This window comes from Grampus griseus (genome assembly GCF_964374135.1).
Source record: "Grampus griseus genome assembly, chromosome: 15".
NCBI lineage: Eukaryota > Metazoa > Chordata > Mammalia > Artiodactyla > Delphinidae > Grampus > Grampus griseus.
The window spans coordinates 14,187,065-14,212,827 of NC_139009.1; the positions used below are offsets into that span (position 1 = coordinate 14,187,065).

A 25,763-nucleotide genomic window follows, 5' to 3' on the forward strand; every position below is an offset into this window, starting at 1 on the left:
TTAATGTGTTTGGTGATTTTAACATCTGTGTCAGTCAGGGTCAATTTCAATTGATTTATTTTTCTCCTCATTATGAGTGCTATTTATATGGTTTCGGTTTTTTCTGTTTGTCTCACTGTGTTTTTTACTAGATGACACACATTGTGACTTTTACTTTGTTAGGTGCTGGATTATTCCTATAAATATTTTGATCATTGTTCTGAGATTCAGTTGATTATTTGTAAACACCATGAGTTTTCTAGGTCTGCTTTTGAGGTTGTTAGGTGGGACCAGAGCTGCATCTAACTTAAGGCTAATTGATCCCCACTTCTGAGGCAAGACTCTTCTGAGAATTTTAGTTAATCCCCTATGAATTATTAGGATTTTCCAGTCTTGCTGATGAGAACAGGCTCAGTACTCTGCTTAATATTCAAGGAGCACTCTCTGCAAATAGGTCGGTTCTCTCTCCACGCAGTTCTCCTTTCCTTGGTACTCTGCTCTGTGAACTCTAATTGCACTGGTGTCTCGCCTCTGTCTCTTCAACTCGGGGAGACCAACAAACTGTGCCTGGGTCCTGCGTCCCTTCACTGTGGCTAATCATAAGGCTTACCCCGCTTATTTCCCATATCTAAGAGATCACTGTCTTTCATTACCTGGTACCTAATTTCTTGAAAATTGTTGTCTCCTTTATTTGGTCTGTTTTTTAAATTTTTTAAAAAAATTTTTGGTTGTTTCAAATGGAATGGCAAATCCACTCCTTGTTTTTCCACCTTACCCAGAAACAGATGACCTTTGGTAGATGTTTAAGTCTATTCCTTTCCGTTGTTTTGGATCAATCCAGCATTGAAAATCCTAGTTTATACACTGTATGTCATTGTGATTGTGAATGGTAATTATAAATATGTACTTTTTCTATTAAGCAATAGAAATTCCCCTGTAATTGTAACCAACAATAATGGTAAATTCTATGTTATAAATAGTCTTTGGTATAAATGAAGAGTTGAGATACAATAAAAGTTTTTGGTTGACCAAGTTTAAATAAATCATCAATTCAAGATTTGCAAAGAAAACATTTTTCTTTAATGTTTTAAATTTCTCTTCTGGAAAGTAATGATTAAAAGTTTGAGACACAGAAGTGAAAAGTAACAATACCTCTAAATTTATTTCATTCATATTGGCTTCTTTTCAATATGTTACAGCAATGTTGGGAAAACATAGCAACTACAGTGACTATTCTTGAGTTTTGCTTGCCATAACAACATCTTTTGGAATGTCTCAGATACATTTGACATGTTGAAATACAGCATTGGTTTTCCATGCAGTTTTAAATTAAATTTGTTAAGAATGCTAAAAATATCAGTTAAATAGCCAAACTTGTTACCCATATGACATCTGTAGAAATATTTTCCAAGAGAGATTCTTTTATAACTGAAAATGTGAATCTCATTTGTGAGTTTCTCTGCCCTGCTTAGTACTTTCTATTACAAAATCTAGGAATTTCAGAATGATATAGTAAATGTCAATGGTTAACTACAATTTCTGAACAAAATATGTCCCAAAACCAGTTGCCTAGTAAAATTATTTCAATAAATTAAAAATAATTCAAAGTATTTTAAAATATATTCATGATAATTACCAGAAATTATTGAGATTCCCAAGATTTATGCATTTTAAGTGTTTTTAAATGGAACCATTATTAATAGACTGTAACCATTTTATTAACTCCTATATACTTTCCAATATATTTTCAGCTTTATCACCTGCAATTATTTTTTATACCTTTTTCATATTAATTTACATTGACTAACAACTTTTCTTCCTGAGTCTAGAAAGAAATTAAAATCTAGGTTAAATTAATCTAATCTAGGTAAAATTAATACAAATGAACAAATCAAATCCTCTATAAAATTGTCTTGCCACAATTATCTCACATAAATTGTAAGTGTTACAAATACCAGGACATTCATCAGATTGGATTGCAGAATCCAAACTTGAGTATAATAATGTAATAAACATTGCTGTGGAATATTCGTCAACAATAAAGTTTATATAAGATAAAATAAAGGTACACACATCATCAATATATAATGGAAAAAACTATTTTTCTAGCAACTATATGAGCAATTTTCTCTTTGCCACACTACATATCAATACTATAAACTATTAAATATAATAATAACAAGGCTTACTCAATGGTTGCAGAATGTTGTAGAAATGTTGCAATAACTTTGTTTCTTTTTCTTTTTCCAATGAAAATATTTGAGAATTTTTATCAACAAATTTGGCAGGCATACTATGTTGCCAAGTAGATTTTTATCTCTTAATTTTGAAGGTTTGAAATTTCATTAAAAAATACACCAGATTCTGTTATTCTCATGGTATTTTCAGCATTTGATAAAACTATATTTTTAATAAACTTCACTATAAGGTATTTCTTTAGAATAGGGTGAATGATTTTCTCAATATCATTACAATTTACAACCAGGAGTTAAAACTGCACATGCATATTATTTTTTTCTCCTGATGAGAAACCAATATATTTTATTGAGCAATCTACACTAGTTGGAATTAAATACCACAATTGTTGCAAACTCAGAAACTGTCATATTCTAAACTTCCTTTCTGAAAAATGCACTGAAAGTTCATAACTGAAATTTGGCAGTAAGTCCCACACTCTTGCTAAGAGCAGAGAAAAAAATTTCTCATTTTGCTTCAAAACTATGGACTATAGTAATAAAAAGATTAAACAATACACTTTAACCTTCCTGTTACACTGATAATCAAACTGGCTGTCTTATATTACAAAATCAAATGAGAAAACAGTAAGCAATAAATTTAAAACTCATTTCTACCCAATGGGTATATTTGTCATGTCTCCTTCAAACAAATGTGTCTCCCACATGGCTCAAAGCAGCTGGCTTAATATTCTTTGCTATATGTGCAGTTCCTACTTAGAATCCTTGCAGTGCACTCATATTTTCTATCTTATTCTTTTCTGTTATACATTTCCCTGTAAGTACTGCCATAGCTGCATCACACACATTTTTATATACTGTGTTCATTTTCATTTAATTCAAAATATTTTCTAACTTCCCTTGTGATTTCTTGACACACTGATTGCTTGGAGGTATGTTATTTAAGTTTAGAATGTTTGAGTATTTTACAATACTCTCTCCAATAACTTTCTGTTATTGATTCTAGTTTAAATCCATTCTTTTCGAAAGAACATACTCTGAATAATTTCAGTTCTTTGAAATTTGTTGAGTTTTGTTTTATGGCCCAGAAGGTAGTGCATCTTAGTGAATGTTCCACGTGCACTTGAAAAGAATGTGTATTCTGTTACTGGTGGGTGAAGTGTTGTAAGCGTCAGTCTGCTGAAGCTGGTTGATGATATAGTTCAGGTCTTCTATATCCTCACTAAATGAGAGTATTAAGTTCTCCACCTATAACTGTGGACTTGTTTATTTCTCCATTAAGTTCCGTAAGTTCTTGCTTCATGTACTTCAAAATTCTGCTAGGTGTATACACATTATGAATTATTACATCTTTTTGATAAACTGACTACCTTATAATAATGTAATGTCCCTCTGAAGTCAATTTTTTTTTTTTTTTTTTTTTTACGCGGGCCTCTCACTGTTGTGGCCTCTCCCATTGCAGAGCACAGACTCCGGACGCGCAGGCTCAGCGGCCATGGCTCACGCGCCCAGCCGCTTCGTGCATGTGGGATCTTCCCGGACCGGGGCACGAACCCACGTCCCCTGCATCGGCAGGAGGACTCTCAACCACTGCACCACGAGGGAAGACCTGAAGTCAATTTTACCTGATATAAATAAAGCTACTCTATCTTTCTTTTGATTAAAGTTTGAATAGTATATCTTTTTCCACCCTTACACTCTTACCTAACTATATCTCTATTTAAAGTAGATTTCTTATAAACAGTATATAGATTTATCTTGCTTTTTATCCAAACTGACAATCGCTGCTTTTCTTTTTATTCCCCCAGCGTTATTGAAATATAATTGATATAGAACACATTGTGTAAGTTTACGGTATACAACATGATGATTTGGCATACATATATATTGAACCATTGCTTTTCACCTGGAGTGTGTAGACCATTTACATTTGATCTAATTATTCTCATGGTTGGACACAAATCTATCATCGTGCTAGTTGTTTCCTATTTGTCTCCTCTGTTCTTTTTTTGTGTGTGCGGGGAGGGGGGCCTGTGCTGCACGGCTTGTGGGATACTAGTTCCCCAACCAGGGATTGAACCCAGGCCCTTGGCAATGAAAGCATGGAGTCCTAACCACTGGACCACCAGGGAATTCCCAGTCTCCTCTGTTCTTGTTCGCTTTTCTCCCTCTTTTCTTGGTTCCTTTTTGATCAATTATTTTTGTGCTCATTTTATCTCCACTACTGAGTCATTAGTTATACCTCTGTTTTAATTTTACTTTTAGTGGTTGTTTTATGGCTTATGACATCTTCAACTTATAAAAGTGTATTCTTTCTCTAGCTGCCTACAAGATATTCTCTTCATCTTTTGTTTTCAGCAATTTGAATATGATGTGTCTAGATGTGTTAGGGAGGGATTAATCCTGCTTAGGGATTTGCTAATTAAGCTTTTGGGATCTTTGGTTTATTACGTTTTCATTAATCTTAAAAAGTTTGGGCCATGATCTTCTCAAATATTTCATCTGCTCTGTTCATTTCTTCTCCATCTGGGTCTCCAGTTATACATATGTCAGACTTTTGATACTATCCCATGATTCTCAGATGCTCTGTTCTCCCACTTCTGCCCCTGCTTGTTTTCCTTCTTTGTGTTTCAGTTTGGATGATTTCTATTGTCCAAATCTCAAGTTCACTCATTTTATTTCTTTAGCTATATCCAATCTGCTCATAAACTCCTTTTTTGTATATAGTTTTCAACACTTTACTCGAAGTCTCAATCTATTCTTGCACATTGTCTACATTCTCCAGTGGCTAATATAATTAATAAATATTAACCACAGCTATTTTTAAAACACACGTTTGATGGTTCCAACATCTAATAAATATTAACCACAGCTATTTTAAAATACACGTTTGATGGTTCCAACATCTAAATCATCTCTATTGGTTGTTCCATCTCCTCACAACAAGTTATTTTTTTCCCTGCTTTTTGGGGTCTTCAAAATTTTTTATCATTTACAACAATATAGGTGGAGTTTAAAAACATCTGCATGCAGAAATGGGCATGTTTCTTCTTCCATCAGGCTGTTAGGATGGGGAGTTGATTCAATCTAATTGATTTGGGTTATCTTACTGCATAGTTACCTCTGGTGTACCACAGACTCAAATTCTTCTGGCGATGGGCTGCTGTTACCTTGTGCTTAGTGTGGGTATGGAGTACTGAGGAGTTTTCCTCAATGTACTTGCTCCACTCTCAGCTTCCAGCAGCCCCTGCCACTCTACACCACAGAAGCATCTGTCATGCTCCTGACCAACTCCAGCAGAAGACAGCTATTGCTTCTTATTTGGGGCTAGACTCATAATGGGGGTTCCTGGTTCTCCTGATCTAGACTCAGTCTTAGACAGATCCTGTGCGCCAGAGCCTTGGGGACTGAGCATTTTTGGTGCTCCTTCCCTTCTCCTCACCATGGTAGCCAAACTCTGCCTTGCATCCATGTAGCGGTGGTGAGAGGCAGGGCACTGGTGGTAGAGAGTTTCTTGTCTCCCTCTCAGTGATAGAAGACATCTGCTTTGTATCAGTGCCGAATCCTGGATCCAAGAAGGTTTCAAGCCCTTTGTCCAACATCTTGAGACCTTTGCTTAGGTATGAGGAAGATCTAGGGGGCTTCCCTGGTGGCACAGTGGTTAAGAATCCGCCTGCCAATGCAGGGGACACAGGTTCGAGCCCTGGTCTGGGAAGATGCTAAATGCCGCGGAGCAACTAATTCCGTGTGCCACAACTACTGAGCTTGCACTCTACAGCCTGCGAGCCACAACTACTGAAGCCCGCGAGCCACAACTACTGAAGCCCGCGCACCTAAAGCCTGTGCTCTGCCACAAGAGAAGCCACCGCAATGAGAAGCCTGCACACCGCAAGGAAGAGTAGCCCCCATGCACGCAACTAGAGAAAGCCCACACGCAGCAACAAACACCCAACGCAGCCAAAAATAATAAATAAATAAATTTATTAAAAAAAGATCTAGGGAAGTTAGCGGTGCTTTATTTCTGTGTACCAGCAGCAGCTGATCCCTACCACTTAGCACCCATCCCCTGGCTCCTGCCCTGTCCCCAGTCTTTCTTTTGAGGACCCACTGGAGACCAGCAGAAAAGTGCAAATTCTCTTGTGTCCGGGGCTCCCAGTTATTCTAAGCTATCACAGGAATCCATGCTCAGCCTATAAGAATCCATCAAAATGTTAGCTGCCTTCATCTTCTCGCCTTTTACAGCAACCACTTCTTCCCATGTTATGCCAGAGACGGAACAGTCCATGTGCTGCTGCTTCTCTTTGGAGAGACCAGCACTTCTGAAATTCAGGTTACCTAGTTCCTTTGTTACCTCAATTCTGTTATGGATCTAAGAAAATTATTACTTTGTTGATTATTCAGTCATTAATAGAGTAGGAGCAATGTTATCTTGTAGCTTTCATCATCCTAAGCAGAAGCAGAATGCTATTGTATTCAACACTATTCTACTCTCTTCTATTTCAATTATATCTCAGTAATGCTAGAAAAAATATTATGTACATTCTCTTCTATTTTACTCCATGCCATTTAAAACAATCACAGAAAGTGACCACCAAATTTAAAATTTCACAGTCCATGAATTAGTCCTGACCTGACAAAATCCATAAAAATGGATATAATGGATTGTTAGAATCAAGGAACCAAAAATTTCCTCCACACCAAGCATTTATTTCAATAACAGTATCTGTGTATCATTCATCTCAACAGCAACTCTTCTGTAGTTCTGAAAACCAAGTAGCCACTCAATTATACAAAGGAACAAATTGCATAAGAAAATAAATTTTAGCTGGACAGAAGTAAGATTTGTATAAGGGCTAGAACTATCTAAATCTGTAAGGGCTAATTTACCACCAGATTTACTGAATCTAAACCAGATAACTTTGACTCTTAAAAAATCAGGTTCCAGAGTCAAAGGACAAATTTACGACCAATGAGGCCTACACACAGAAGTTCCAAAAGTGTTTTGAGAAATACATGCAAAATGAGTATTTCCCCAAAGTTTCTATTTTGATTGGAATGACACTTTACAGAGATTGTTTTATGGAACAATCTCTCTATTTTGCAACCAGGTCTCATAACACAGGAATTTCTGCTAAAGACTAAACTTACAATGTAACTGTAACCATAAAGAAGAAAGCAACCAGACACAGGGCAAAGAGTTAGGATAAAAGTTAGGGTGGGATCTACAGATTCGGAAATCACCTGTACACAGAACCAATCAGTGTAGCTGACCTCCCTAAGAAAATGGCGGCTTGGGGAAGCAAGCAGAGGATCCAGTGAGAAGCTTAAAGGGAGGAGCCCAAACTACTCTGTTCGTGGATGGAGTCAAAACTAACAAAGAAGGGGAGGAAAACGGAAAGATAATGAGAAGACTAAAAAGAAAAAGGAAGAAAGGAAATACATGAGATCTGAGGGGAAGGTTCCTATAAACTAGTGTGAGTTCCTGCAAGGCTCTGATAATTTTATGTATTATCCGTAGCCTTATATTTTAAACACTCTCTGGCTCTACAAAAGTCACAGACCATGGAGTGGGGCTGACAAATATACCAGGTATCAGGGGTTATGTAAACAATCTTTGGTGCATTCCATAGCCTAATTTACTGTCATAAACACTGTGGGAAGCAGGAATTGCAATGGCAGCTGGGTGTGGACATTCTCACTGTCAGCAGGGAAGATTCATTGCCTCCTCACGATGCTGGGACCCCAATAGCATTTACCAAGACAGATGACTTGGTGACAGACACTTCAGGCTGAAAGTTAATATTCAGTCCAGGAAGATGAAACTTGAGAACATCAGAAATGAGCCTCTGGGCCAGTCCCTTGGTTCCTGCAGTCTGGGAGAGTGTCTGTAATGACGACTCCAAGAGTGAGTCCTGGAGGGTTGGGGTGTCACATTCGACAACAGCCTGGTTGGTCCAGGAAGGGACCAGTCACCCTGGCCTCCCTGAATAATTGTACTATACCTGTCATTCATGAATGAACCGAACCTCTTGGCAGTCTACTTGTATTTTTGCCAGTACCACCTCTTAGGCTAATGAGTTCCAGAAATGTATTCACTTCCCTCTGTTGAAATTATAATTCCCTTTTATTTATTCTAAATGTACCACTTTTGAATATCTAGTATTTGTGTTTGTTAAACAAGCTTCAGCTTATCCTCTCTAGCCCATCACGACTTAACTGTGATTTTATCCAAACACAGCCTTACCTTTCCAAATGAAAGGTCTTTTTGTTTGAGACTGAGGTTTTTACAGCTATCTCTTCTCCCACCACTTCCTCAACCTGTTAAACTGTCTGTCTGGATTAAAAAAAAAAGGGTGGGGGGGCAGATTTTAATGACATAAGCTAATACTCTCTTGACAGCCACAGCTACCCCACCCTTTTCTATTTCTCTCTGGAATTGAACCGTGCTCACCTTCAGAACAGAAGGTATCTGATTACAACAATGACTTTCTCCTAAACTGAGAGGGAGAAAAACTGTTACTCTCTCATCAAATTAAATCCTCCTTTAATCTCGAATAACGAGATTCAGATTGAACCAATGCCTTCAGTGTGATCTAGTGCTTTAAGAAAGTAGTATTACCTCAGGATATTTAGGTAACAAAACTAGCAGGTCCAATGAGTATTATCTTTCAGAGTAGTCCCTCTGAAGGAGGCTACATGCTTACGCCAAGTGACCTTGCCTTAGTACAGAACACATTTGTAATCACACTTTTGGAAATCCCTTTAGAGCCATTGTGTAAATTAAGCTAGCAGGAAATCTCACTGCCCCATCATTGTACTTCACTTTTGACTAAGAAGTAGAAAGCACTTAGATTTCAGAATTCATTTTTCATCTGGTTTCCAAATGAATTGGACACTTTTTAAAAATCCATCTTCAGAGTAGGTCACCACGGAGGACTAGCCCTTCTTAGCAAGCTTACCACCACTATGTCCATCAGCAGCCACCCCTGGGAACCTACAGTAAATAGGCTCTGCACTGCCAGGGATGTAGTGATCTGTAGGATACGGTCCCTACTCTTAAAGAGCTTGTAGTCCAAGTAGAAGCAAAACCCAGGTACAATATGAAAAGTGCTGGATGAAGAATAAGATATATGTGAGTCGGGATGAGTCTGGGCTGAAGCTGTCTGAGAAGCTGTAACAAAAAGAATGGGACTTATGCTCAGCCCAGAGGAAGTGGCAGAGCTGGACGTGTGTGCATATTCTTCACAGGCTAAGTACTCGCACAAAGTGCAAAGACCATTTTGGCTAAAAGTAATGGGAGTGGGAGACAGGTTCCACTACTGACATCCATTGCTTTTGAAAAGTCATTTAACCTCTTGATTTAAACTTTTGATCATAGTACCTATGCTTCCGGTTCAAAATGGCAGCCTAAACACATGGGCTTACTGCCTTCTTTCCTCTAACCCCGCGAGATGACATAAAACACTGGCATGCATAGTGTTATTTGACACCTGGAATGGGTTGTCTTTTCATACTCCCTTTTCCTTTATGACAAAATTACTTTCAGCAACAATCACTATTTCCTTGGCTTGTTCCATAGCTTAAAACAAAGAATTAATTTATAAACAAGAAACTTCCATTTCAAGATACTATTGTAATTTCATAAAAGATTTCACGCATAAACTACAACTTGCACTTACCATCAAAGATGTTACGCCTCACAGTTTGTGTATCATTGTTTTATATTTAAGCACAAGTAAAACTCTGAATGGTCACATAGAATGAGACAATGGAGGTTACTCAAGTTCTGTTTCTTTATCTTCACAATACTGTCCTGTCAATGCTTATTTCCAATTTACTGTTTAAATGCAGGAATATGTAGTACCACAGGAATTGGAAACACAAATGACGCCAAAATCAAGCCTGAATGATTCCAAAACTTAGTCTTGAAACAAACATGTGTAGCAGAGTCCATTTGTGTTGGAACCAACTGTATAATTGGGAAGTTTCCAAATTAACTTCCCTGTAGAATCTAATGTCTGTTAGACAATAGTAGTAAAAATGTGCTTATTTGAAACATACATATATTTTATTAAAACTCTACAGTAACCAAAGCAATTGTTTAGAACTTATATTTTTTTAAAAGATACTTTTGGGGGGGGGGAGGGAGAACATTTTATCATTGATCTTGGTGATAATAAAAACCAGACTTTCTTTTGGTTGGTTTTATTACTGTTTACAAATTCTCTACGGCAATGTACCCACTACTGCCTACACCCTGAATGGAGCTTTCCAACTGCCCCATCTTTAGTGTGCCACTGCAGTAAATTACAAAAGGGAAAAAGTCATTAAAAGCACTGATAATGGAGTAACAGTCATTAAAAAAAAAATCCTAGACAATAGGATCATACTGCCCAACAAACTAGGAGGTAGGAGCACACAGCTCAGAGCACGTATCAGAGGAAGGCTGCCGCACGGGTAATTCTTCACTGCAGTGTTCTGGAATGAACAAGTGTGGACAGAATGAAAGAGGGGAGAGAAGGCAGTGAATGAAGAACCTGTGGGATTCTGCTGAGTCAGTCTGATTCCACGCCCTCTCCAATCACCCTGCCCCACACGGCAACAGTGTCTTCCCCTGGGACAAAGACCTAAGGAAAGTTCCCAAAGGAATTCAGCCACCTGCCTGGGAGGACTTTGTGTGCCCACATAAGAGTGGGTACCCCAGAGCTGACTCTCTTCATCTAGGTCCAGCAGAGGTGGAGGTAAGAAGCCTGACAGTCAACACCCCCAGAATTTGAATTGCCATCTCCTTCTGCAGGGGGGCCCAAAGCCACAGAGGAAACCACAGATCTCCTTTTATTAACCAGCCCGGTTATGCCTTCTTAAATATGAATTGCAGTCAAGGCTTCTGGGAAACTTGCAAAGATCCAGCTCTTCAAAAGACAAGGAATAGAATGGAAGCAAAAACTGAGAAACAAACAGAAGGTAATCTAGAAAAGAGAAACAGACGCCCAAAGAACTCTAATGAATCAAATCAGAGAGGCTCAAGGAAAGGGAGCATTCATAAAACAAGAGCAGTTATTATTTTTTAAAAAAGACATCATCAGAGAACAAGAACGAGTTCTTGGAAATAAAAACATTATTTAACACACAGCTGAAAGTTCAAGAAAACTTTCAGAACATAAGTTTTTTAAAAAGATGGAGAAAATATAAATGAAAATTGTATGTTTAACATGTCAGTGTTCCATTTTTCTCAAAATAGTTGCTATTGAACCAGTGAAAATATTAATTTTGATGAATGGCATGTAAGAACTTAAGAAATAAGGCATTGCAATACGATTCTCTAGATGGCTGTACTTTATCATAGAATCAGAGAAGATAAATCCTACAAAAAAAACCGTGAAAATCACCTAGGTCAGTAGTTTCTAAACAGTATTCCACTGCGGACTAGAATTTGACAGCATTTTCTCAGCAGGTTTAAAGGGAAGCTGAGTGAACGAAGGGCCATGTCCTTACATCTAATTTAAACAGGGTGGGTTTTCTTTCATCTTCTTTCCATGTACTGGGGTTCTATGTAAAATTTCATTCGTAAAGGAGTTATTTGCTGCAGAGCTAGGTAAGGCATGCAGCATTAATACTTGTGTGTCCCACTCAGGCTATATTTTTAAAATATCTGTTCATTTATGTAGAAATACTAAACACTGCGTGAGGGGGGCAGGAAAACAGCACTACTGGTGGTGAGGTTCAACCTCCTCTGTCATGCCAGGCATCTTGGATGGGGCCCAAGCTTGCAGTGTAACAGAACAAAAGCCCTGTGGCAAACCAGATTCCCCCTCATTACAAGGGTTTATCCTCTGTCTGTTGTTTCTTAAGCACGCTCCTTGGGAATCTCACCCAATATCCCAAATGGCTTAGTCTAAGATCGCATATGGTACTCTTCCCGAGAGGAGCTCTGATCATTCCGTTTTCTCCATTCTATTTTATTTCCATTGCTGTTTTAACACCTCATATAGATGGATATCCTGGGCAGCTACTCAGCTGGCCAGCTCTATTATGTGGCTCAGTGCATTTAACGTAAATGTTTGATAACCACTAATCACAATAACACCTCTCATTTGCAACTGAGGAGACTGAGACCTGGAAGAGACAGAATCACTGAATCAAGGTTACATGTGTCCCCGTTATAGTCAACATCACTGTCAGGATTTTTAAGAGTTTTGTGCAGGTATGTTTTTTCTTCTTAAATGGATGTCAGCTACCTTGGTTAAAGATCATAGCTTAGATTCTTTTTCTAACTCCTTCAGCACAATGTTAAGAATAAAACAGGTGTCCAATAAGTACTTGTCGGCAATTTTTAAAATAGCTTTTAGAGAGAAAACAGACTTCCACTTTCAAGTAGCGTACAGCAGGATGTGGTAGCCCAACATTTTTGTTACAACAAGTAGGGAAAAAATAGAAAAATAATTTAAAATAATGTTTTTGAAGACATCAGATAACGAAGAACCAAAAATGGCTAAATCATCTAAATTTCCAGAGAAGAAAATGTCCTTTCTGGGGCTAGCTGACAAATGCTGGCTATTTTCTATGCTGGTGGCATTTGCCAATTCTGTATTCTAGGAGAGGCAGAGGTATTTTACTATGGGAAAGACAAACCAGATGAGTTCTGATAGTCAGGCAGACTATGCTGAAGGACTGAAATCCAGTCAAGCCCCAAATTTCCCACCACTTTTCCCAATAAGACATCTGACAAGGTTTGGGGAAGCACAAAGGCTGGTAACAGAAATCAAAAAGTAGTCACCTCTGCTGGCAGGTATTGAGGGAGGGGGTTGGTTGAAAACAGACTTAAGGGAACTTTTGGGGGTGAAGAATATATTCTAGAACTCGTTTTGAGGGTGATTACACAGATGTGTCTGTGCAGATGAAGCCAGCAGTTCTCCTCCTGTAAAGGGAAAGACCCAGTTCTTTCCTCCTGCTGTGAGTACTTCCTCTGCAAGTCTCCTTTATCTCTCTCAAAAAACACTCACATGGGACACTTCACTTCCGACACAGAAGACAGAGTAATGAGGGGCAGAGGGGCCAGAGGAGCTTACTCTGGGCATGTGGCATTTGAGTCGAGTCATTAAAGATAAGAGTGGAGAAGCTGGGACTTCCCTGGTGGTCCAGTGGTTAAGAATCCACCTTCCAATGTAGGAGACACGGGTTCAATCCCTGATCAGGCAGACAAAGACGTCACAAAGAAAGAAAACTACAGGCCAATATCACTGATGAACACAGATGCAACAATCCTCAACAAAATACTAGCAAACAGAATCCAACAGCACATTAAAAGGATAATACACCATGATCAAGTGGGGTTTATCCAAGGAATGCAAGGTTTCTTCAATATATGCAAATCAATCAATGTGATAAACCATATGAACAAATTGAAGGATAAAAACCATATGATCATCTCACTAGAGGCAGAAAAAGCTTTCAACAAAATTCAACACCCATTTATGATAAAAACCCTCCAGAAAGTAGGCAGAGAGCGAACTTACATCAACATAATAAAGGCCATATATGACAAACCCACAGCCAACATCATTCTCAATGGTGAAAAACTAAAACCATTTCCTCTAAGATCAGGAACAAGAGAAGGTTTTTCACTCTCACCACTACTATTCAACACAGTTTTGGAAGTTTTAGCCACAGCAATCAGAGAAGAAAAAGAAATAAAAGGAATCCAAATCGGAAAAGAAGAAGTAAAACTGTCGCTGTTTGCAGATGACATGATACTATACATAGAGAATCCTAAAGATGCTACCAGAAAACTACTAGAGCTAATCAATGAATTTGGTAAAGTAGCAGGATACAAAATTAATGCACAGAAATCTCTTGCATTCCTATACACTAATCATGAAAAATCTTAAAGAGAAATTAATGAAACACTCCCATTTACCATTGCAACAAAAATAACAAAATATCTAGGAATAAACCTACCTAAGGAGACAAAAGACCTGTATGCAAAAAACTATGACACTGATGAAAGAAATTAAACATGATACAAATAGATGGAGAGATATACCATGTTCTTGGACTGGAAGAACCAACATTGTGAAAATGACTCTACTACGCAAAGCAATCTGCAGATTCAGTGCAATTCCTATCAAACTACCAATGGCATTTTTCACAGAACTAGAACAAAAAATTTCAAAATTTGTATGGAAACACAAAAGACCCCGAGTAGCCAAAGCAATCTTGAGAAAGAAAAACAGATCTGGAGGAATAAGGCTCCCAGACCTCAGACTATACTACAAAGCTACAGTAATCAAGACAGTATGCTGCTGGCACAAAAACAGAAATATAGATCAATGCAACAGGATAGAAAGCCCAGAGATAAACCCATGCACACATGGTCACCTTATCTTTGATAAAGGAGGCAAGAGTACACAATGGAGAAAAGACAGCCTCTTCAATAAGTGGTGCTGGGAAAACTGGACAGTTACATGTAAAAGAATGAAATTAGAACACTTCCTAACACCATACAGAAAAATAAACTCAAAATGGATTAAAGACCTAAATGTAAGGCCAGGTACTATAACACTCTAAGAGGAAAACATAGGCAGAACACTCTATGACATAAATCACAGCAAGATCCTTTTTGACCCACCTCCTAGAGAAATGGAAATAAAAACAAAAATAAACAAATGGGACCTAATGAAACTTAAAAGCTTTTGCACAGCAAAAGAAGCCATAAACAAGACAAAAAGACAACCCTCAGAATGGGAGAAAATATTTGCAAACGAAGCAACTGACAAAGGATTAATCTCCAAAACACACAAGCAGCTCATGCAGCTCAATATCAAAAAAACAAACAACCCAATCAAAAAATGGGCAGAAGACCTAAATAGACATTTCTCCAAGGAAGATATACAGATTGCCAACAAACACATGAAAGGATGGTCAACATCACTAATCATTAGAGAAATGCAAATCAAAACTACAATGAGGTATCACCTCACACCGGTCAGAATGGCCATCATCAAAAAAATCTACAAACAGGGCTTCCCTGGTGGCGCAGTGGTTAAGAATCCGCCTGCCAATGCAGGAGACATGGGTTCAAGCCCCGGTCCAGGAAGATCCCACATGCCGTGGAGCAACTAAGCCCATGCGCCACAACTACTGAAGCCTGCACTCTAGAGCCCGCGAGCTACAACTACTGAGTTTGTGTGCCACAACTACGGAAGCCCATGTGCCTAGAGCCCGTGCTCTGCAACAAGAGATGCCACCGCAACGAGAAGCCCGCACACTGCAACAAAGAGTAGCCCCAACTCACCGCAACTAGAGAAAGCCCACATGCAGCAACGAAGACCCAACGCAGCCATAAATAAATAAATTTATTTTTAAAAAGAACTACAAACAACAAATGCTGGAGAGGGTGTGGAGAAAAGGGAACCCTCATGCACTGTTGGTGGGAATGTCAATTGATACAGCCACTATGGAGAACAGTATGGAGGTTCCTTAAAAAACTAAAAATAGAACTACCATATGACCCAGCAATCCCACTACTGGGCATATACCCGGAGTAAACCATAATTCAAAAAGAGTCATGTACCACAATGTTCACTGCAGCTCTATTTACAATAGCCAGAACATGGAAGCAACCTAAATGTCCATCGACAGATGAATGGATAAAGAAAATGTGGCACATATATACAATGGAATATTACTCAGCCATAAAAAGAAAAGAAATTGAGTTGTTTGTAGTGAGGTGGATGGAGCTAGAGACTGTCATACAGACTGAAGTAAGTCAGAAAGAGAAAAACAAATACCATATGCTATCACATATATATGGAACCTAAAAAAAAAAAAGGTTCTGAAGAACCTAGGAGCAGGACAGGAATAAAGACGCAGAGACAGAGAAGGGACTTGAGGGAATGGGGAGGGGGAAGGGTAAGCTGGGACGAAGTGAGAGAGTGGCATGGACATATATACACTACCAAATGTAAAATAGATAGCTAGTGGGAAGCAGCCACATAGCACAGGGAGATCAGCTTGGTGCTCTGTGACCACCTAGAGGGGTGGCATAGGGAGGGTGAGGTGGTAGATGCAAGAGGGAGGAGATATGGGGATATATATATGTATAGTTAATTCACTTTGTTATAAAGCAGAAACTAACATACCATTGTAAAGCAATTATACTCCAATAAAGATGTTAAAAAAAATGAATGAAGTAAAAATTATAAAACTGAAAACCAAAAAAAAATCCCTGGTCAGGGAACTAAGATCCCACGTGCCGTGGGGCCCGTTCTAGAGCCCGCGCACCACAGCTAGAAAGCAGCCTGCGTGCCGCAACAAAAGATCTCGCGTGATCCCGCACGTCACAACTAAGACCTGATGCAGCCAAATAAATAAATAAATATATTTTGTAAAAAAACCGTTTTAAAAAAAATAGAATGGAGAAGCCGCACTAACCTCTGGGGAAAGAAAAGGCGGAGGGTCAGGGATTTGTTGTCTCTTAGGAACAGAATAGAGATCAATGGAGGGAGGTCAAGGGAGGAAGCAGCAGAAGATGGGCTGGAGACACCAGCAGGGGGCAGATTTTGCAGGTGCTTGTAGTCCATGGTAAAGTACGAATTTCTTTTCTATTTATAAGGGGAAGTGATTGAAGGTTTATAAGCAGAGAAGCGACATGATATAATTTATGTTTTAAATAAAGTACTCTGATTAAATGTAAGATTAGAGTGGAGGCGAGGGAACAGTTATGAGGGGATCACAGTGGAGAACTGATGGTGGCATGGGCTTGGTTGACAGTGACGGCGCTGGGGAACAGTGGAGATGTGAGCGCCAGGAATGTCATCCGCAGGGCTTGCTAATGGAAAGATATGCATAACACAAGAAAGCCTTTCCCTCCTCATTCATCAAGTACTCAATTCCCTAGACTTCCAATACACCACCTTCTCCTAGTTTTCCTTATATTTTGCAGATTTCTTCTCTTCCTCTCATTCTTCTTTTATATCCTAAATACCTTCTTTTACTCCTTCTTTCCCTCCCTCCCTCCCTCCAAAATGTTTGGTCCTTTTTTCTCTTCCTTCTACATTTTTCCCCTGAGTTTCTGAAACAGGGGCAGCAGCTCTTCCACTGCCTCAATTCCCAAATTTGTATCTCTAGCTGAGATCACTTTCCTGAAAACAGATCTAATTACCTACTAGATATCACTGCTTGAATGGCTCCACAAGTGCTTCAAATTCAACATGTACTAAGCTGAACTAAGTCTACTCCTCCATTGTCTCCTAAATTCCCTCCTTTGTTTAACAACATGACTTTTCATCCAATCATCCAAGCCAGAAACTTGGGGGCTAATCTAAATTTTTTTTCTCTCACCTCATAATATCTAGTCAGCCACAATGTCTTATCATTTTTCCCCCTTAATACCTTCCAACATCTTTTCCTAGCATCCATCCTCACTGTCCCTTCCTTAATTCAGACACTTGTCTTCTCTTATATAGGTTGTTTCAAATATTCCACCTAATTTTTCTCTCTCAGTTCTATCTCTTCAAACCAGTCTGTACCCTGCCTCTTGAGTGGTCTATTACTCAATCCATTCTTTTCTTTTCTCTGCTTAAAAGTTCCATTAGTTCCATTTCCTCTGGGATCAAATACAAGTTGCTTACATGGTGTACCAGACCATATGTGATCTCCACCCTGCTTGTAGCACTCACCTCACCTCCCGCAACTTTTCAATGCATATTGTATGCTACAGTTACGCTGAATTATTGACATTCTCCAAACTGTCCATATTGTTCTATGCCTGAAGAGCCAGCCCAAGTATTTCCTTCTCTGAGAAGTCTCCATCCATCCTCACAGATTTGATCAATTTCTTCATTTCGAAATTTTACTTTGGACATTTCTCCTACATACCACTAGCTTTACACTTCACAATAACTAATTGTTGATTGTTGTCTTTATTCTCTTTTATTCCCATTTCCCAGTTCCTAACCTTGCATGCCTCCCATAGACAACCATGTGTTAACTCTATGTCTTTACAACACATCCATGTCGCTGTGTTGCAGTGAGCATGTTGCTTCTAACAATTTACTCATCGTATGCCAAGGCGAACACACCCACCACATTTTATCCATGTACTCTCCAAGTGATGCACAACCAGAATGCCTTCAGCTCTTCACTACCATACTAAGGCAGCAATGAATATACCTGTCAATGTTTTTCTCTTCTGTAAATTGACTGTAATTTGGCCTGCTAAGGATACATACACGCCAGAGAGACTGATTTTTTAGAAATCTCATTTTTCAAATCAGACGTGCCACCTTTTTCTTCATTCTGATTAATAAATCGTTATCTGCTTGATGCACCCATCTTTTTTAGGTTTGTTATTATGCTAAATCTCCCAAGCTGATTAACTGGTTAACTCAAGTTTTTGCACCTGCAGAGCAGTGACCCCTGCAAGATATCTGTTCTCTGTTTGACATCTTTTTAATTTTATTAGTGTCTTATGGACAAAATCACTTGGCTGAAACTTTTTTCAAGTTTAAGTTATTTGGATTCACAAGAGCATTTTTCCCCCTGTTATAAATCAGTGAACCCAGTCAAGATTAACTGCCTACACGTGAGCTTCAAAAGATCTCTGTGGCCAGACAGAGTTGAAAGAAACACATAATTCCATAACACACTAAATATAAGCTGATCAAAGTTATTGGACCTGGTTACTTAGTGCTGTACTTCCTCATTGTCATACAATCTGATTTCAAGTAGTTTGAATATAAAACATGTATTACTAGATCTCAAAAACTCTTCCTTTGGAAAAAAATCATCATTTCTGTATCCTGACTGGTCAACATGTGTATTTAGACAACTCAAAACTAAACTCTGGGCTAAAAATTTCTAAACCTAATTTGTAAAACTCCATATGTTTTAGGAATTAAAGCAAAAAGAAAAGAAACATAGCTAACGAACCATTTCAAACAAGAACAATTTATATACAGCATAATCATGGAATCCTGGAAGCAAAAGGAGCCATAAATCCTTAGATATTATGGAGTGAGGAGGGGGTGTTGAAGCTCTTGGAATTCAGAGGAGATGCCAAGGGCCAGTTATGTTGAGGAGACCGAGAGGGTGGGACTCACCGAAGCAGCCCTCTTACTTCGTTGTTTATTTTTAAATTTTCTGCTTTTATGTAAGAGATTATTTGGAAAAAAGTTCCAATCCTTAAAAAGACGTTGAAAGTCGCTGATCTAGCCCAGTCTTCCACACAAATCAGTTCCTTCTACGACATCCTTGACAGGCAGTAATCCAATACCCGCTTGAACACTGCTGCCATTGTGAGTTCACTAACCTGAAGCCGCTCATTTCCATGTTAGATTGCTCAAGTTCTTGAGAAGTTCCTCCCTTGTGGAGTGCCAAGTTTTACCTCTCTATAAATTCTAAGCCTGGGTTATGTCCTCCGGGATAACACAGAATTCCTATTGGCTACCTTCACCACCCACGTTCCTTCAGAACTTGAAGTATGCTATTTTCTTTTCACATTACACATTTTATTTATTTAAGACTCACTTCAATCTCAGAATCACATATCCATGCATCTATTTCCTTTTTGTTGATTTCACTTCATCTTAAATGCCTGTTTCATTAAACATAGACTGTAAACAAATATTTACCATGTATGTTACACATGTAACACACATGAACAGCTTTCAACAGAAATTCATCCACCCCTGCCTCCAGGTATTTATTATAAATACAGGCATCAATATAAGCGAAAATCATCTGAAAAAGTATATATGTCTGTATATTTATAAATGAATCGCTGTACCGTACACCTGAAACTAACACAATATTGTAAATCAACTATACTCCAATTTTTAAATATCTTTAAAAAAAAACCCTAGTTTTTGGAACAACAACCACAAAAAGTACAGGTATCAAAAACAATCCTGGATATATTCTGATACTACTTGTAGCTGGCATTCACACTATTTTAACAATTAACACCATCTGTGACAGCATTCGCTGTACCTGCCACTTTAGACAACTTACGCTGCAGCTCTTCCACTAAGCAAATGGACAGAGCAAAGCCATCGCGGCTTTTCCTCCTTGAGATTTCTGCTTTTCAGAGAGACACGTTTTCCACAGCCACCTGACATTTCTCTCCATGCTTTGATCTTGTAAACCTAAACTCTATTTCAAGTACTCCAGGTTTAAGCTTAAATGACAGTGCCTTAACAAGAGGAAAAAACTGTAGTGCATTTTTCTCCTGTTATCTGAAAACATAATGGGTGTACAAATATTGAGTATATTCTTACAAATATCTGGGTCATGTTTACCAGCTAGGATTTTTCTATTTAATGTAGGGGTAAATTTCGTTATGATATTTAATGAAGACATGAACATGAGTAAGAGGCTGTTAATTTAAGACAGGTCTGAGATCCACTAAAATTAATTGTTGTATGTTTGTCCTCTGGTAGCTGTGGAAGCCTCATACTTTCTTTAGATATTAATCATCAGACAGCTCTGGAAGTCCAGCTTCAATGCTGCACTAATTCTGCTAACACTGGTGTGCTCTGTGCAGCCATCATCCTCTGGAATTACTTTTTCCATTAATGTTAATTTTTGTTACAAATCTAACTGGCAAAGAAGCTTCTGCATATTTAAGTCCACATTCTACCTTCACGATATATAAATATTCTGTTTTCATAATTTGTCTGGGGAGACTGCCATCTTTTCCTGTGAGGTGAACTATTAATATGCCTGTCTTTTGCAGGCTAACCAGATCCACTTCCTTTAAACATACAGCTTTTAAAATCACCAGTGGAATGTTTTATTCTCTCCATGTTAGTTGCTTTGTTATCATAACCAGCTTTTAGAGTCTGGTCATTTTCGGTCTGTCCCCTCTACTATACAAATATGCATCTTGAGAGTGTGGATTATGGCTTATCTTTCTTATTTTGGTAACCCCAGGGCATGAGTCCAGCAGATTATACTACACACTCACCCCGAATTCATCGGCAATTAAATTCAAAGCAAGAGATATGTTTTTCCACACTAGAACTAAAAGATGATAGGCCACAAAAACAGACTATAAAATCTTAGCCTTACATAAGCCTATGAGCCACAAGCAGAAACCCTCACCTTTCCAAAATGCACACTCTGGCCCCTTCAAAACTACCTTTTCTTCAAGACATGGAGAACAGTCAGGAAGGCCACCTGATTGTTTTTCAAATGTGTTCCCCATCAATACAAACCCAACTGAGGAACTAAAGGTCAGTGAAAATCCGGCCATACAATTCCATTGGCAAGATCGAGACCTCTGACAGAGCCCTCTCAGAGGAACGGAATGTTTGGGCACCTGTGGGGATGGAAAGCCAGCACCACGTAGTGCTGTAACCAGTAGATTCATTTGAGGAATTAGGTTCAGATGCCAAGACAGGTGGGAAAATAAAGAGGAGGTGTTCAACTCCTAGTAAACCTTGCTGGATGAAGGAAAATATAGCTATCCAGTTAATTGTGGGTGGTGAAATTATGAGAAAATTAGAAACCAGATCAGACTGTTTAAAGTCTCAAGCAGTAGGGAATCTTGGAGAAAGAAGGTGTGAGCTTCATAAAAAGCCAAAGGTAAACGAAATAAATTATACCCCGGAAAACGCCACTCTACTCCTTCCATTTTGCAAACATTGGCAGACTAGAGTGTTAGAGAATGAAACTCAAACACAGTTCATGGTGACTTTCCAACCCCAGATCCACAGAACAAACCTTCACCTACACACACACACACACACACACACACACACACTCTCTCTCTCTCTCTCTCTCTCTCTCTCTCTCTCTCTCTCCTGTTCAATTCGAAGAGAAGCCTGCCGAGACTGGATGAAAAGCATCCTCAATGGCCTCGAGGAGGCAGTGATGGGGACCTAGCACTTGGTAGCAGGTGTTGAGCAGGACCATCGACAGCAACATCACCCTTCACTTCACTGAATGTCATTCGTGTCTACGGCTTCAGTTCCCACCGGTGTAGCAATGACTGTCAAGGTCACATGTTCAGCCATGACCTCTCCTGTGAGCTTTAGTCTCGTGTATCCAAATGCCTACTCTATGTCCCCACAGAAATGGCACAACGGTATCTCAATATCCACGTGTGCAAAGCGGGCCCGTAATCTTTCCTCACACCTGGTCCTCTTCCAGGAGTCCTTTTCCCAGGAAATGGTACCCACGTCTGTTCGACTGTACAAGCAGAAAAATCCAAGAGTTACTTGGGATGCATCCTATTATCACACAAATACCGAATCTAGCGTCAAGCATGGTTAGTCCTCACTGAGTTCTCCATTCTGTCCACTTATCTTCATTCTTTTTCCACCACCACCTTAGTCTCTCTCAGCTCCCATCTTGTTTCATCTTGACTACTATTCTAGCCTCCTAACAGGTGTCCCACACGCACTCTTACCACTCCGAACTGTCCCTTAAACTGAGCTTTTCAAATCCTTTCATGATTTCCCATGGTTTTTAGGCTGAGGATCAGAATTCTTATCCTGACCACAAAGCCTGTAATGGTCTGGTCCCTACTACCCAACATCAGCAGGTAACACTCTACTTCTTAGTCTAAATCCACACCGCATAACTTCCATCAACTCTCAGAACACACTGCATTCCTCCTGGAAATCAGAATCTCTGCTGGAGCAACTGCTGCTTCTTGGAATTATTTCCTGAGCCGACTCATTCTCACTCTTCAAACATCACCTCAACTACCACTTCCTTAGGGAAGCCTTCATGATACTCAGACTGGATTGGATCCCCCTTTATATACCGTCATAGCACTTGGTATATTTCCTTCCTTGCACTTATCACAGCGGGGGTTTTAGATTGGAACATGTGTCCTTCTGTTTCAAGTTTATCTCCCCTTCCAGACAGACTATAACAAGTTCCATAGGTGCACAAACCATTGCGCTTCTGTCCCCATTGTGTCCCCAAGACCCAGATACTGCCCAAGTCACAGGCATTCAATCAACATTTTTCTACTGTGTTAAGGAATAAATGGCAACTGATAGCCAAGGGCTCAGTGTGTAAGAAAGCCAGTGGGTTGCCATCCCCTCGTTCATTCATGTAGCAGCTCCTGTCTGAATACTGAACGCTGACAGACTACTTGATTATTTGTAGACTGAGACTATATTTGGTGGACTGAGCGGCCGTTTGATCTGTGCACATCAATTCTATATGCCACCCATTTAGGCCAGGGGTTACACCAGCTAGGTAGTTAATAACCTAACTTTCTTCAGCTTACTCTTCTTAAAAGCATCTGCGTCAATGCAGTCAAGCCGCAGAGTGAAACAGACTGACCCAGCTCCTCACGCCTGGGCTCAGGGAGGTCATGGTGGCCTTGGCCTGGAGGAGAGGAAGGGGGACTCGAACTCCACACCTGCCTCAACAGCCAGGTCGATCGCACCTGAGCCTTGGAGTGTCCATGCTTGCAAAGACGTGAGGGAGAGACCTGGTCATGTGAGTCAGAAATCAGCCTTGAGAGGGCACAAGAGCTAGTTGAGCCAATAAGGGCAGGACTCATGACTGCTCGCTTGGAGTCTCACATGATGAGCCACCTCCCCAGTGAGGTTTTCTCCCTTCCACACCATGATAGGAAGCTACCTGAACAACTCTGGCCACCACCTTTCCATTATAAAGGAGTTTGGACTAGTACAGACTCAAGAAACTTCTTAAGCTGGATATAAAGTAGGTTCCCCTGATAACTACATCATCTTGTACATGAGGAATATCTAAAGACTCAAGTGTCTAGGCTGGGCTGAGATAAGAACCCACAAAATGCATGAAAAGATCCAAGTGACTAGTGTCTGCAAATGAATCCCAAAAATATTTTTTACACTCTTTTGGTATGTCTAGGTCTGATTGAATCAGGAAAACCAGATGTTAAGAGAGAGAAAAAAAGAAAGAAACACAAAACAAATTGTCTGACGATTTTACAAAAACAAAAATGAAATTAGATCATTCATTTTTCAAAATTCCAGAGTGCCAATTCTGATCTAAGTGAGGCTGCTTATCTGAAATTATACAATGATCATGGTTAATGCCAAATCCCCTTTCTGCAGAAGATATGGAGAACTTTGTTTCATCTTTGCTATAATAACAACTAATATACTGGAGCACTTTAGAATTTATAAATCATGGTCACATGCATTATATCACTGGAGTCATTCAAAATCCTGAGAGGTTGTGGGGGTATAATTTATTGCCATATTAATAGGGCAACTGAGGAAACTAGGACTCAGAGAAGTTTACAAAGGATAGTGTATTATTTTCATACCTGAGACTTAAAAGCCAAATCCAGTCCTCTTTCCATTACTCTGCACCACTGTTTTCTATCTTTTTTTGTACCATTTAAAAATAGTAATATCCTGATACAAAAAAGATTTGTCAAATATGTACATTTGTGTTGTGAAGATAAATAATGGTTTATCAAAGTCATCCCCAAATAAAGGTTATCAATTTTCTGCATTTTTCACTGTTTTACAATTTAGTGTTGATCTGGTCTACATAGAGCTTATAATAAAAACAACAACTCTTGATAAAGAAATGTGAACTATGAAACCTAAATCTGGTATGTTTCTACTTCTGTGTGTTTGGGAGATAAGTTAATAGTTCCTGGCCAGTAAGTTTCCATTTTGGTACGTTCAAAAAGGTTACATCACTGTTTTCTTTTTAAGCTGAGTTTTTGCATTTTCATTTTTTAAAATATTTTTATTTATCAAGCAACTGATCAAAAAATATTTACTATCAGTCCTATGCTGGTATCTGAGGCAGACATGGGTGGATAAGATCCATTGTACTCACCAGTTGTTTAGAATGGCATGGGAGGCTGGGTACACCAGAAGCCAGCAGCACAAAGCAGGTCCCGGGTACCAACATTTCAGGCCATCAGTGCTGAGTACAGGGAAGGGAGAAAAGAGTGGAGAGTCAGCAAAAGCTGCAGGAGAGAGGAACTAAGGGCTATTTATGGAAGTCAGAATCTCAGCCACTTGCTGACAGAGAACAGAAGTACACAGCAAGTACATAACCCCGACACTGGAACTTGGGCCATCAGGGCAGTTTTGTCCTTGTTGTTACTTCTGTTGTTTTCCTTTCCTATCTGGAGGACTGCTGTGGGCTAATGTCCTTGGACATGATTCTTTTTAATTGGCTGATTATAAAACATCTTATTTTACAACACCTCTATTTCCAAAATACATAGATATTTATCTTCTCATTCATTCTCCCCATCATGCCCAAAAGGTGAGGCAAGGCAGGCTGAATGCTCCCTCTCCTCATATGGGGAAACTGACCTCCTGGGGGGTATGCACCTGCATGCTGTCACTGAGGGAACAAGTCCCCTTTTTGCTTTCTTTCTACTCTGGGCTTCTGCTCCATTGCCCAGTGTATGTGTGTGTGTGTGTGTGTGTGTACGCACGCATACGCATGCGCACACACCTGTGTGTTTTGTTTTGGCTTATTTTGTTAAAATGTTGTTACTCATTCATTATAATGTTCTTTTACACACTTTTAAATGGTGGAAATAGAACACAGGGACCTGGACAAACATCACAGAAAACTGACTGTAGAATCTTGAGATTCAGTGCA

The 25,763-nt window shown here is 39.2% G+C and overlaps 1 long non-coding RNA gene across 1 annotated transcript in view; it reads right to left on the reverse strand.

Moving 5' to 3' along the window:
* Positions 1-25,045, reverse strand: part of LOC309833660 — a 96,059-nt gene extending 71,014 nt beyond the window's left edge. The window contains exon 1 of the long non-coding RNA XR_014297793.1: positions 24,981-25,045. This is a non-coding gene — a long non-coding RNA (uncharacterized lncRNA). The remainder of the gene's footprint in view (positions 1-24,980) is intronic.
* Between the last annotated feature and the right edge of the window lie 718 nt (positions 25,046-25,763).